Source organism: Salmo salar, chromosome ssa25 (genome assembly GCF_905237065.1).
Source record: "Salmo salar chromosome ssa25, Ssal_v3.1, whole genome shotgun sequence".
In the NCBI taxonomy this organism is placed as follows: domain Eukaryota; kingdom Metazoa; phylum Chordata; class Actinopteri; order Salmoniformes; family Salmonidae; genus Salmo; species Salmo salar.
Window position 1 is genome coordinate 12,633,020 of NC_059466.1, and position 15,639 is coordinate 12,648,658.

Below are 15,639 nucleotides of genomic sequence, written 5' to 3' on the forward strand. Positions count from 1 at the left end.
GATCGATTTGGAGGTGGAGGGTCCGTCATGGTCTGGGGCGGTGTGTCACAGCATCATCGGACTGAGCTTGTTGTCATTGCCTGCAATCTCAACGCTGTGCGTTACAGGGAAGACATCATCCTCCCTCGTGTGGTACTCTTCCTGCAGGCTCATCCTGACATGACCCTCCAGCATGACAATGCCACCAGCCATACTGCTCATTCTGTGCGTGATTTCCTGCAAGACAGGAATGTCAGTGTTCTGCCATGGCCAGCGAAGAGCCCGGATCTCAATCCCATTGAGCACGTCTGGGACGTGTTGGATCGGAGGGTGAGGGCTAGGGCCATTCCCCCGAGAAATGTCCGGGCACTTGCAGGTGGCTTGGTGGAAGAGTGGGGTAATACCTCACAGCAAGAACTGGCAAATCTAGTTAGTTAGCGCCATCTAGTTAGTTAGCTAGATGGCGCAATGTGTTTTCAAAACTTTTGGCGCGTCCTCCATATAAAAAGAATTCTTCCGAATTCTGATCGGTTGTATGTAATAACTTAAAAAATTGAAAAGTGAGTTGTAACATTGCCTTGTGACTTTTTACAGAACTCAGGATAAGACCCAGATGCAGACAGCTAAAGTCACAGATGTTTATTGACCCGTTCAGCAGGTACAGACAGATGAGAGTTGTGTCTCCAGTAGCTTACTTTTATTCCGGCAAAACACAGTTTTTAACAGCGCATAGATGCAGACCATAAAAAAATCTGTGCTTTAAAACATTTCACCTGCTTTTTACATTGAAAGGCAACAGTATTTTTTTGCTTCAATAGAGTGATATGGGGCGGGCAAGTATAGTTTTCCTTCACAGAAAATACATTAGTGCAACACATTCGGCATTAAATCGTTTTCTTCAGATGACAACAGAAGTGCAATGCTATTGCTAGCAGCCACAGAAAGTATTCACACCCCTTGACTTTTCCACATTTTGTTGTGTTACAGGCTGAATTTAAAATTGATTGAATTGCATTTTTTTGTCACTGGCTTACACACTATACCCAATAATTTTTTACAAATGAATAAAAAATGAAAAGCTGAAATATCTTGAGTCAAAAATGATTCAACCCCTTTGTAATGGCAAGCCTAAATGCAGAATTAAAAAGTTGCTTAACAAGTCACATAACAAGTTGCATGGACTCATTCTGTGTGCAATAAGGAAAAGGGAAAGGGGTGTTTAACATGATTTTTGAATGACTACCTCATCTCTGTACCCCACACATAATTATATGTAAGTCGAGCAATGAATTTCAAACACAGATTCAACCACAAAGACCAGGAAGGTTTTCCAATGATTCACAAAGAAGGGCACCTATCGGTCGATGGGTAAAAAAAAGAGTTTCATGGCTGTAATAGGAAAAAACTGAGGATGGATCAACAACATTGTAGTTACTCCACAATAGTAACCTAATTGACAGAGTGAAAAGAAGGAAGCCTGTACAGAATTCAAATATTCAAAACCTTGCATCAGGTTTGCAACAAGGCACAAGTAATGCTGCAAAAAAAAGTTTTTGCCATGCATAGAAAATGTTATGTTTGGGGAAAGTCCAATACAACACAATACTGAGTACTACTCTCCATATTTTCAAGCATAGTAGTGGAATGGAGCTAAGCACAGGCAAAAACCTAGAGTAAAACCTAGTTCAGTATGCTTTCCAGAGATAAATTCACCTTTCAGCAGGACAATAACCTAAAACACACTGGACACACTGTACTGGAGTTGCTTACCAAGAAGACAGTGAATGCTCCTGAGTGGCCGAGTTACAGTTTTGACTTGAATCCACTTTGAACATCTATGGCAAGACTTGAAAATGGTTGTCTAGCAATGATCAACAACCAATGTGACAGGGCTTGAAGAATTTTGATAAGAATAATGGGCAAATGTTGCACAATCCAAGTGTGGAAAGCTCTTAGAGACTTACACAGAAAGACTCACAGCTGTAATCGCTGTCAAAGGTACTTCTACAAAGTGTTGACTCAGGGGTGTAAATACTTATGTATTTCATCAAGTTAGCAGACGACACAACAGTAGTGGGCTTGATCACCAACAATGACGAGACTTCCTACAGGGAGGAGGTGAGGGCACTCGGAGTGTGGTGTCAAGAAAACAACCTCTCACTCAACGGAGATGATCGTGGACTTCAGGAAACAGCAGAGGGAGCACCCCTCTATCCACATCAAAGGGACAGCAGTGGAGAAGGTGGAACGTTTTAAGTTCCTGGGCGTACACATCACAGACAAACTGAAATGGTCCACCCACACAGAGTGTGGTGAAGAAGGCGCAACAGTCATCCAAAACCCTGACATACTTTTACAGATGCACAATCGAGAGCATCCTGTCAGGCTGTATCACAGCCTGGTACGGCAACTGCACCGCCCTCAACCGCAAGGCTCTCCAGAGGGTGGTATGGTCTGCACAACGCATCACCTAGGGCAAACTACCTGCCCTCCATGACACCTACAGCACCCGATGTCACAGGAAGGCCAAAAAGATCATCAAGGACAACAACCACCTGAGCCACTGCCTGTTCACACCGCTATCATCCAGAAGGCGAGGTCAGTACAGGTGCATCAAAGCTGGGACCGAGAAATTGAAAAACAGCTTCTATCTCAAGGCCATCAGAATGTTAAACAACAATCACTAACTCAGAGAGGCTGCTGCCTACACTGAGACCCAATCACTGGACACTTTAATAAATGGATCACTAGTCACTTTAAACAATGCCACTTTAAATAATGCCACTTTAATAATGTTTACATATCTTACATTTCTCATATCACATGTATATGCTGTATTTTCTACCATCTGTTGTGCCTTGCCTATGCCGCTCGGCCATCGCTCATCCATATACTATACGTACATATTCTCATTCACCCCTTTAGATTTGTGTGTATTAGATAGCTGTTGGGGAATTGTTAGATTACTTGTTAGATATTATTGCACTGTCGGAACTAGAAGCACAAGCATTTCGCTACACTTGCATTAACATCTGCTAACCATGTGTATGTGACCAATAACATTTGATTTGATTTGAAATGAGATATTTCTGTATTTAATTTCAAATACATTCTAAAATCGTGTTTTCACTTTGTAATTATGGGGTATTGTGTGTATTTTGAATTCCGGCTGTAACACAACTATATGTGGAATAAGTGAAGGGGTATAAATACTTTCTGAAGGCACTGTAAGTCCTTTAGCTTACAATGAAAAGGTAAAAACGATGCATGGCCATATTTCCAATGTTTATCATAGAAAGAATGTAGCCAGCTACATTTCCTAATGTTTTGCTTGAAGTTAATCTCGCATTTTTATCTGCTACTGGAGAAAACTACACTGGAGAAACGTAGCCTACACATCAGCTATCTGGTGATCCAATGACAAGAGCAAAGATATTTCATCTGAGTTGAAGAAGTGCAACTGAAGCATGAAATTAGTCCTTTTACATTCATGATTTGGAGCGAACCCTTACTAAAGCCGAGCAGAATTTGCAATAAGAAGCATTTTAGATCTGCATTTACAAAATGCGTTTATTTGCATTTTATCTTTCCTTTTCTGCAGGAAAAAAGCAGAGTCAGAATCCAGCGGTAACACAACACCTGAAATGGGGATGGGCACGGTTATTCGAATATCCGAATAGAAGTTACTATTTGATTACTTGGGAGAGTATTCATTTTTTACAGTTTATTTTTTTGTGTGTTTTTGAACAATGAAAAGGCTTTGTCTAAAATGTAATTAAATGATCTGTGTGACATTGCTACGTAGCCTACAAGGATAGACCATAACATTAAACTTTTTAATAAAACAACCGTTTTATGACAGTTTTTATGAGTGTGCCCCATAAAACAGGCACTGGTAGCCTATACACGTTTCACACGTGTAACTTGTTGTTATTGTAGCTTGTTGTTATTGTCGGTTAATCAAAGCGGCTCCATGTCTAGCAAGTGAAGTGGGAGATTTCCAATCAATGCAAAATGAAATAAAAATGACAGAATTAAGTTGGCTAAATGAGGAGTAGTAGGCTACAATGATCAACCAACCGGTACGATGTTGTTTGGAGTTGTTGTAGACAAAGACGGGAGGGAGCACAGCAAAATAGCTTCAATTAGCCTTGCTACTTTAGCTAGTTAGCTGGCTAACTTAGCGGACTACTGTATTTTTTGTATTTTTAATTTATTTCACCTTTACTTATATTGCGACCTGGCCAAGATAAAGCAAAGCAGTGCGACAAAAACAACACAGAGTTGCACATGCGATAAACAAAGGTACAGTCAATAACACAATAGAAAAATCTGAATACAGTGTGAGCAAATGAAGTAAGGAGATAAGGCAATAAATAAGCCAATAGTGGCGAAGTAATTACAATTTAGCAATTTACACTGGAGAGATATATGTGCAGATGAGGATGTGCAAGTAGAAATACTGGTGTGCAAAAGAGCAGGAAAACAAAAACAAATATGGGGATGAGGTAGGTAGTTGGTTGGGCTATTTACAGATGGGCTGTGTACAGCTGCAGCAATCGGTAAGCTGCTCTGACAGCTGACGCTTAAAGTTAATGAGGGAGATATAAGTCTCCAACTTCAGTGATTTTTGCAATTCGTTCCAGTCATTGGCAGCAGAGAACTGGAAGGAAAGGCAGCCAAAGGAGGTGTTGGCTTTGGGGATGACCAGTGAAATATACCTGCTGGAGCACGTGCTACGGGTGGGTGTTGCTATGGTGACCAGTGAGCTGAGAAAAGGCGGAGCTTTACCTAGCAAAGACTTATAGAGGACCTGGAGCCAGTGGGTTTGGCGACGAATATGTAGCGAGGACCAGCCAACGAGAGCATACAGGTCGCAGTGGTGGGTAGTAATCTAGCTAGCTTCTTTACAACGATTTGATGCAGTCAAGACAGGCACTAGCAGATGGTTTTATAGACAAACTTGTTGCAGCCATAGGTTATATATATATATATACTAGTCGAGTCAGTTTGGCTACTTTCTTTCAACTTTCTCACCCTCTGTGCCACACACAGATTGTCAGACACACACACACACACTACTCCTCTCTCGCCCCTCCCCCACTATTTTGCTGAAACAAGCAGAGCGCAGCGCACCAGCGCTCTCGAGTCAAGCAAGCAAGTCTCCATTGAAGAAAGAAAAGTCATTTAAAACACATGTATTTTGATTATAACATGTATTTTGACTATCCAGATATCCCCCAAAATTGTGAAATCATATTAAATGCCCATCCCTACCCTGAAATTACATAGGTTGTCATTCAACAAATAAAGCATAATATAGCGCAAGCCATTTTAGCATTTGAATGCTGAAGGTGCAGGGCAGATGTGCAAGATCAGGAACAGGCCGCTTACCTCATGTTGGTCAGCGTACGAAGCTGGGCATAGTATTGCCTGGGGTTGTTGGGCATGCAAAATGACATGTAGATAAGTGACTGTCAACACAGTTACATGCTTAGTTCGACACTGAAGGAGAGGACACATCAGTTTCACAAAAAATTAGATGTTTTTTCGGACGCTAGAATATAATATGAGCAAGAAATTAGTTAACCAGCGATTCGTAACATTTTAATGGATTTTTGTTCGGTTTGAGAGTGTTCCTAGTCGAATGTAGAGGAGGATTTAAGGAGTCTCCCTGATGTTCAATACAATAAACCTGGTAAAGATTTTAAATCGATGTGGGCAGACAGGCTGGCAACTAGTAACTCATAGCTAGATATCATTCTCACAATCAGATCAGTTTACGAGATCTAGGTATATGTGAACTAGGCCTTCATGAGCTCACTGCTGATATTTGAGGCAGATCTTTTTTGAAACACTTTGGCTCCTCATGAAGAGAGATGGTAATCTCTGGTGTGAAATGTGTTTTTCTATGGAGGCCATGTGTAAGGTAATGTTGTTTAACTGATGAACGAGGTGAGGTGTAGCCTATTGGGTAAGGGAGGAGCAATGTCTTGTCTGCCAATGTTTAAAGGATAGACATGTCAGGTTGACTCCACAGCCCCAGGTACAACTGTAAATTCTGAGTAATGATCAACTTCAAAAACATGTCTCAACTCTTCAGTGATGTTGGGAAGCTTGGATAGGGAATAAAAACACGTTTCTCACACTCTTGACTGCGGACTAGGCAGTGGCAATTTCAAGGCGGAAGTGTATGCCCCAAAAATCACATTAGCAGTATGGAGTCAGCTTTCTCTCAAAATTATCTGAAAATTGGAACTCTTTTCAATAACAGTTCTCCTCCTGGGTAAAATACGAGCTCGCTAATGAGCAGATTAGACTTTTTGATTTCAACATAAGCAATGTGGACATTCATTCTAGAAGAACAATGGGGTTACTTGCCCCTAGTCACTGCTGTAAATTGTATTTGAATCTGCTTGTGACAGCATGACCAAATTTCTGCCCTAAAGGCAAGGTGAATAATCATACGATCTCAGAGAATGTGAGGCTATTTTCCCAGTATCTTCCAAAGTTTATAAATGGTTAGCTGACAATGTCATGAAAACGATGAGCGCACTTCGAAGGGGCAGAAGGCCTTGTGATGTTATGGTTCTGTATGGCCAGGTAGCTATCAACAATGACAAGAAGCTGCCATGTGGTGAATCAAAGTGGCTTGTTTCAGCTTGTTTGATCTTGTTCTTGATACCATGTCTTGTTTTGGTGTTTTGACTGACGTCATGTCTATGCTAATATGACAAAAATTTGCTAGCTAGCTAACCAACAAATGTAATGGTATATTTCAGAGACAAGTGCTCATTGATTAACTTGATGTTTTCAATTAATATTGGAGACGAACTATAGTTTACACGTTATCAACAATCTAAGCCAACTCATTTTGCCCCATAGTTGCGCACACATCGGTTTTGTTGCTAAACATCCAACCCGTCTATAAGAACACACTGCTCCAAGCGTGTTTATTTCCCAGGTAAACTACCGTACATAGGCATGCACATAAGTGGCACCAGACAGGAACTCCTACAGTTAAACTATTTTGTATTATAACAGTTCTAGTCTAAATCCTCCCATTACACCACCAGTTGTCTGGCTTTAGGATGGATGCATCCTATCATGGTCATGGTGTGACCTGTGTGCAATCTGCAGGGCAGAAAAGGTTTGCACACAACTTGAATTAGCCTATGCAGGCATGAAGAAGACATGGATGTCAGACCTCTCCATGTGACAGGGTTGTGTAGGCTACTTCAAAGGTCTAACCACATTAACTTTGTTAACCCCAATGCTAGTATAGTACAGTTGAAGTCAGAAGTTTACATACACTTATGTTGGAGTCATTAAAACTCGTTTTCAACCACTCCACAAATTTCTTGTTAACAAACTATAGTTTTGGCAGGTCGGTTAGGACATCTTCTTTGTGCATGACACAAGTCATTTTTCCAACAATTGTTCACAGACAGATTATTCCACTTATAATTCAGTGTATCACAATTCCAATGGGTCAGAAGTTTACATACACTAAGTTGACTGTGCCTTTAAACAGCTTGTACAATTCCAGAAAATGATGTCATGGCTTTAGAAGCTTCTGATAGGCTAATTGACATCATTTGAGTCAATTGGAGGTGTACCTGTGGATGTATTTCAAGGCCTACCTTCAAACTCAGTGCCTCTTTGCTTGACATCATGGGAAAATCAAAAGCAATCAGCCAAGACCTCAGAAAAAAATGTGTAGACCTACACAAGTCTGGTTCATCCTTGGGAGCAATTTCCTAATGCCTGAAGGTACCACGTTCATCTGTACAAACAATAGTACACAAGTATAAACACCATGGGACCACGCAGCCGCCATACCGCTCAGGAAGGAGACGCGTTCTGTCTCCTACAGATGAACATACTTTGTTGAGAAAAAGGCAAATCAATCCCAGAACAACAGCAAAGGACCTTGTGAAGATGCTGGAGGAAACCGGTACAAAGTATCTATATCCACAGCAAAACGAGTCCTATATCGATATAACCTGAAAGGCCACTCAGCAAGGAAGAAGCCAGTGCTCCACAACCGCCATAAAAAAGCCAGACTACTTGCAACTGCACATGGGGACAAAGATCGTAATTTTTGGAGAAATGTCCTCTGGTCTGATGAAACAAAACTAGAACTGTTTGGCCATAATGACCATCGTTATGTTTGGAGGAAAAAGGGGGAGGCTTGCAAGCCGAATAACACCATCCCAACCGTGAAGCACAGGGGTGGCAGCATCATGTTGTGGGGGTGCTTTGCTGCAGGAGGGACTGGTGCACTTCACAAAATAGATGACATCATGAGGCAGGAAAAGTATGTGGATATATTGAAGCAACATCTCAAGACATCAGTTAGGAAGTTAAAGCTTGGTCGCAAATGGGTTTTCCAAATGGACAATGACCCCAAGAATACTTCCAAAGTTGTGGCAAAATGGCTTAAGGACAACAAAGTCAAGGTATTGGAGTGGCCATCACAAAACCCTGACCTCAATCCGATATAACATTTGTGGGCAGAACTGAAAAAGTGTGTGCAAGCAAGGAGGCCTACAAACCTGACTCAGTTACACCAGCTCTGTCAGGAGGAATGGGCCAAAATTCACCCAACTTATTGTAGGAAGCTTGTGGAAGGCTACCCAAAATGTTTGACCCAAGTTAAACAATTTAAAGGCAATGCTACCAAATACTATTTGAGTGTATCTAAACTTCTGACCCACTGGGAATGTGATGAAAGAAATAAAAGCTGAAATCAATAATTCTCTCTACTATTATTCTGACATTTCACATTCTTAAAATAAAGTGGTGATCCTAACTGACCTAAGACAGGGAATTTTTATTAGGATTAAATGTCATGAATTGTGAAAAACTGAGTTTAAATGTATTTGGCTAAGGTGTGTGTAAACTGCTGACTTCAGCTGTATTTGTAGAACATTGCATTTGCGGTGCAAGTAGGAAGCAAATATGGCCAGTGAAGAGTTAATGAACAACTTTATTGATACTGCCTTAAACAATGTCAACAACTTGTTTCCTAAAGCGACACTCTCAGGAAATTTGACAGGAATAAAATAGCTTTGTTGTGTTGTAAATCTCAGCCAGCCAGATACACACTCCTTCCTCTCATATGGGTGGACAGCACAGCATTGGTTGTGTTTTGGAGCTGGGATGTGCGTGAATCATAGTGGAACTGGTGGACTGGGTATGTAAAAAGGGTTGCTCATTGTCATTTCCTCCTTTCATAACATACTGTAGGCTTCCAGTGTGAAGGGCAGACATTGTGCACAATGCCTGAGACAGCTTCCACCCATTCTTCCATACCTGCTCCTTCACTTCCTCTTCCAGGGTTTAGGATTGTGTTGTTCACTTCTCATTGTTTTAGTGAGCTTTGAATTCAGAACAGCCTATTTCCTCCTTCTGTATAAATGGGCAGTAATAAAATGGCCATCATCTTTAACCTGTCAAATGTAGGCTGGAAATGAACATTTGCCCAATCTCCCCCCAAATAAAAACTCATTTCATAGAGGCATTCTTTATCTGACAAACTGTTATTGGCAAGGTGTCTATTTTCTCAGATGACTGAAAGGTCATAGACTGCCCGGTGTGAATTTCAACTGTTGCTATGACAACAGCGGTGGGGGAAATTTAGAGGAATCATTCATGTAGAATCAGTGGATGAAAAGGCTGTGGCGATGGCCGTTATCAGGAGAGCAGTAAATAAAAAACTGACCGCAGGCTGCAGGGGAAGTCATGCTGAAGGTTGCTCTCTTCATTGTCTGACATCTCACAGAGTACAAAGCAGCTCCACACTCAAACATGCCTGTGTGTCGATGGCACCAGCCCCGAAGGCAATCAGGAAAACAATCCCACTTCCATTCTTTATATATAGTTCAGCGTCTCGGATGACCGTCTTATAGATGGCCCCATTAAGCACATGTCAGCCTTTGCCATTGTGCAGGTGAGACTTTCCTTTCTTCCCCTCAACCTGTATGTGGTGAACTCCATTAAGGGAGACCAGTGAAAAGGCTACAACATGATAACTTGAACCCATCTGGTATCCACTTTTTTTGCGAGCTGAAAGGATACTTTTCTATTGGGTCATAGGTTCATAGAATGGAGGATCGTCCCTTAGATTAAGCTTGTCTTACACCAAAGGTGACTACTAGGTCTACTTATAAGGTGATATGGGTGATGTACAACAGGTGAGGCAATTCTGCACATAATTTCCTAAAAGGTCATTAATTGCAGTTCAAACACGGATTAGACATGCCCAGAACCTCTTACATGTTTACAATTAGGCCTAAGCCTGATATTTTTAATTATGGGAGTCTATATGTCTATGTAGGCCTATGTGTCAATGTGATTGTGAATTCCCAGTACCTCCAGCCTATATATTTGACTGGTGGTGGTCCCTGGGAATCTCTACCATACGTCTAGTGGTGGCTGTGGCTCTGGGAATGGTGCTTGCTTTGCGGTGCCTCAGAACAAATGTGAAAATTGAGTGTCTACCCCTCAATTCAGTGTGTCCACAAAGGCCTGACAGCCACAGTAGGTCTTTGGCAGCGCTGTTCTGATAGAGAGAGGGCCTTTCCAGGGGCTTTGCCCAAAGACGATAATATCCCAACTTCTAAACGTTATGGGTTGGTTGGTAGTCAACTGGCTTATCAAACTGAGGGTTAGATCAATCTTAGTGCCTAGCCGTCCTGTATGTTGTAGGCCTATGTTCTGCTCTTTAGTTTTTCTTAAAGGTCACTATTTTTTTCCACCTAAAGCTTATCGTTTTTTAATGTTGATTTTGTCCCTTTGTTCTTGTAAGAGGCACATGTTGATTTCATTAACTCCTAAAGATCATATGTCACAGGGAGATTTAAAGACAGGGAATATAGCCTAGCCTATATATATCCTAACTCTTGCTCTCTACCTTTAACTTTAAGCCCAGTCTGCCCTTCAATAGAACTTTGGATGCCTCAGAAATTCACCCAAAGGTTAGGCCTAATGGTAATCAAGCTTAGAGCAAAGTTAGCATCTAGGATTAGGAGTAGTAATGGATCTCTCCCCCACATCAGTTAGTGTTAGCATGGGTCCACCTGGCTCTGAACTTGGCCACAGTACAAAGGAATGTGTGGGATACAGTGATTGTAAACATGTGCAGCCCATGACCCACGAGCCACTGCAGCCCCTCATGATGAGTTCCGTTTTTGTGTGGCCCCCACCCCTTCAAATTTGCCCATCCCTGGTCTACATCGTGGTTCCCTCAAAGAGAGAACATTTTATAATTTATGCTACTGGTGCTGTTTCTTTTCACAAGAGTGGCGCGTGTAGCTTGTTGTCATCCAATCATAAGTCATCAAACTGGCACTAGGCTACAGTCATAGAGCTAGAGCCCCCGTGTGGCAAGTTATTAGGAGATATCAAGGCTAATCAATGGAAGATGGAATTAAAATGACAGAGTGTTGAATAGTCACATGTACAGGGATGGATGCAGGTGTGATTGCAGGGTACAATGAAAATCTTAAGCTCAGAGCATGTTGCAGGACTAAGGGAAATAAAAAAATGAAATGGTAATAAAAAAATAAAATAGCATTATATACACTGAACCACATTTTTAAATGCAACATGCAACAATTTCAAAGATTTTAATGAGTTACAGTTCATATAAGGAACTTGACTGGCAATACAGATATGCATCTGTTGGTCACAAATACCTTAAAAAAAGGTAGGGACGTGGATCAGAAAACCAGTCAGTATCTGGTGTGACCACCATTTGTATTATTTAAATAGGGTATTTCTGTTTTTGTTTTTGTATACATTTGTTAACAGTTCTTAACCTGTTTTTGTTTTGTCATTATGGGCTATTGTGTGTATATTGATGAGGGGAAAAAAATATTTCATCCATTTTAGAAAAAGGCTGTAATGTAAAAAAAAATTGAAAAAAGGAATGGGGTCTGATACTTTCTGAATGCACTGTATCTATATACATACACTAAATTACCAAAGGTATGTGGACACCTGCTCGTCAAACATCTCATTACAAAATCATGGGTATTCATTTGAAATTGGTCGCCCCCTTTGCTACTATAACTTCTTCTGTGAAGGCTTTCCACTAGATGTTGAAACATTGCTGTGGGGACTTGCTTCCATTCAGCCGCAAGAGCATTAGTGAGGTTTGGCACTGATGTTGGGCGATTAGGCCTGGCTCGCAGTCCTCGTTCCAATTCACCCCCAAGGTGTTTTATGGGGTTGAGGTTAGGGCTTTGTGCAGGCCAGTCAAGTTCTTCCACACCGATCTCGACCAACAATATCTGTATGTACCTATCACTCCAGAGAATGCGTTTCCACTGCTGCAGAGGCCAATAGCGACAAGTTTTACAACACTCCAGCCGACGCTTGGCATTGCGCATGTTGATCTTAGGTTTGTGTGCGGTTGCTCAGCCATGGAAACCCATTTCATGAAGCTCCCGACCAGCAGTTCTTGTGCTGACGTTGCTTCCAGAGGCAGTTTGGAAGTCGGTAGTGAGTGTTGCGACCGAGGACAGACAATGTTTTCACGCTACGTACTCCGTGTGCTTGTGTGGCCTACCACTTCACGGCTGAGCCCCTGTTGCTCCTAGACGTTCCCACTTCACAATAACGGCACATACAGTTGACTTTGGAAGCTCTAGCAGGGCAGAGATTTGACGAACTGACATGTAGGAAACGTGGCATCCTATGACGGGGCCAGGTTGAAAGTCACTGAGCATTATGTGTTTTAATCAAATAAACCATATGCACTGAGCTTGTCTGATGTAAGCACTGAGCTTGTCTGATGGTTTATGTCAGACATGCTCAGTGCATATGGTTGATTTGATTAAAACACATAGGATGTGTCTATACACTACCGGTCAAAAGTTTTAGAACATCTACTCATTCAAGGGTTTTTCTTTATTTTACTATTTTCTACATTGTAGAATAATAGTGAAGACATCAACACTATAAAATAACACATATGGAATCATGTAGTTACCAAAAAAGTGTTAAACAAATCTACATTTATTTTCAAATAGCCACCCTTTGCCTTGATGACAGCTTTGCACACTCTTGGCATTCTGTCAACCAGCTTCACTTGGAATTGCTTTACAAACCGTCTTGAAGGAGTTCCCACATATGCTGAGCACTTGTTGGCTGCTTTTCCTTCACTCTGCCGTCTGACTCATTCCAAACCATCTCAATTTGGTTGAGGTCGGGGGATTGTGGAGGCCAGGTCATCTGACGCAGCACTCCATCACTCTCCTTTTTGGTCAAATAGCCCTTACACAGCCTGGAGGTGTGTTGGGTCATTGTCCTGTTGAAAAACAAATGATAGTCCCACTGAGCCCAAACCAGATGGGATGGTGTATCGCTGCAGAATGCTGTTGTAGCCATGCTGGTTAAGTGTGCCTTGAATTCTAAATAAATCACAGACAGTGTCACCAGCAAAGCACCCCCACACCATAACACCTCCTCCTCCATGCTTTACGGTGGGAAATACACATGCGGAGATCATCCGTTCACCCACACCGCGTCTCACAAAGACACAGCGGTTGGAACAAATAATCTCCAATTTGTACTCCAGACCAAAGGACAAATTTCCACTGGACTAATGTCCATTGTTCGTGTTTCTTGGCCCAAGCAAGTCTCTTCTTCTTATTGGTGTCCTTTAGTAGTGTTTTCTTTGCAGCAATTCGACCATGAAGGCCTGATTCACACTGTCTCCTCTGAATAGTTGATGTTGATGTGTCTGTTACTTGAAGCCTAATCAACTTATCCTCTGCAGCAGAGGTAACTCTGGGTCTTTCATTCCTGTGGCGTCCTCATAAAAGCCAGTTTCATCATAGCGCTTGATGGTATTTGCGACTGCACTTGAAGAAACTTTCAAAGTTCCTGAAATGTTCTGTATTGACTGACCTTCATGTCTTAAAGTAATGATGGACTGTCGTTTCTCTTTGCTTAGCTGTTCTTGCCATAATATGGACTTGGTATTTACCAAATAGGGCTATCTTCTGTATACCACCCCTACCTTGTCACAACACAACTGACTGGTTCAAACGCATTAAGAAGGAAAGAAATTCCACAAATTAAATCTTAAGAAGGCACACCTGTTAATTGAAATGCATTCCAGGTGACTACCTCATGAAGCTGGTTGAAAGAATGCCAAGAGTGTGCAAAGCTGTCATCAGGGCAAAGGGTGGCTACTTTGAAGAATCTCAAATATAAAATATATTTTGATTTGTTTAACGCTTGGCTACTATGTGATTCCATAGGTGTTATTTCACAGTTTTGATGTCTTCACTATTTTTCTACAATGTAAAAATGAAGAAAAACTCTTTAATGAGTAGGTGTTCTAAAACTTTTGACCGTTAGTGTATATGGAAAAATATGCTCTTTAAAATTTCAACCAATCGATTGGTCGAAAGAACAGATGACTCTTGGTTGACAAAGATTTTTTTTTGTCAGGGACAGCCCTAGTTGTTTTGCTCCAGGATGCCCACATGCCTCAAAAGACTCGTCTGAAGGTGAAAACATTTATGGAAGTAAATATTGAGGCTGTTTAATTCCCAAAATAAGGGGTTAAATACATGTAACAAAAAAATAAACAATTGTTTCCTGATCTTTCTTATATCTCTCAGAGCAAACATCCTTTAGATTTTTGGGGTAAACTATCTGTTCCATGTAGTGAATTTGTTATTGAATGCATTTCTATAGGCTAATAGCAGTAATACATTTTTTTATTTAACCTTTATTTAACTAGGCAAGTCAGTTTAGAACAAATTCTTGACGGCCTACAACGGCCAAACCCGGACGACGCTGGGCCAATTGTGCGTCGCCCTATGGGACTCCCAATCACGGCCAGTTGCGATACAGCCTGGAATCAAACCAGGGTGTCTGTAGTGACGCCTCAAGCACTGTCGGGAGCCCAAAAGTCCCCACATTTTTTTTATATTGTATTTGAAGGGGTCTTAAAATTCTGAATGAAATAGCAAAATGATCCTTGGTATGACCTTCTTAATACAATTCCATATAGCTTAGTAGAACCCCTGCTCCGTCTTTGACAGGGTTAGACTGTTACGTGTTTTAATAGGCTACTCTCTGGGTGTAGTCAAACTGAAGGTGATGGAGCTTCATTTTAATTCAATGAATAGGCTACTCATAAATGTGTAATTTGAAGGTTGTTGTGTGTGCTTTTCTTGGCCTCACTGATCCTCTGTCTTTTGTTTTAGTGTTCTGACGTTGTACAGTTTGTTTGTCTAGACAGATTTAGGCTAGTCCCAGTATATTCCCACCCAATATGATTTCAGATGGATAATGCAGTCCCATTGTGCCTTAGAAAAATATTGAGTGAAAAGGCTTGTTATGCCTGTTTTGAAGAAGCTGTGTGGTACAGATCCAGCAAGGTAACTGTCTTGCCCCCCCATCTTTCATCATTCATCCCCATTAGTCTGTCAAAAGAGGGCTAGTGCACATCGTCTCAGCTGAGGGCTTGGATCGATGTGTCTCGGAAGGCTTCCCTGCTAATGAAAAACAATCATTTTTTCCTCCACATCTCCAGGAGCCAGTGGAGATCTAAGTGGAGCCCCTGGCCCCAGGCTAGCTTACTGATGGCCCACATTCTGGCTTCTTGCAGCCTATGTCCTGTGTGCAAAAAGA

The 15,639-nt window shown here is 41.5% G+C and overlaps 1 protein-coding gene across 7 annotated transcripts in view; it reads left to right on the top strand.

Moving 5' to 3' along the window:
• Positions 1–15,639, top strand: part of LOC106586176 (protein TANC1) — a 279,123-nt gene that overhangs the window by 26,951 nt on the left and 236,533 nt on the right. Inside the window, exon 1 of one of the 7 annotated variants that reach the window (XM_045707664.1) lies at positions 3,570–3,661. The exons of the other annotated variants lie outside the window; for them this stretch is intronic. The gene's annotated coding sequence lies outside the window, so the exon portion shown is untranslated. Of the gene's footprint in view, positions 1–3,569; positions 3,662–15,639 lie in introns of those variants that run through there. 7 annotated transcript variants of the gene reach the window in all.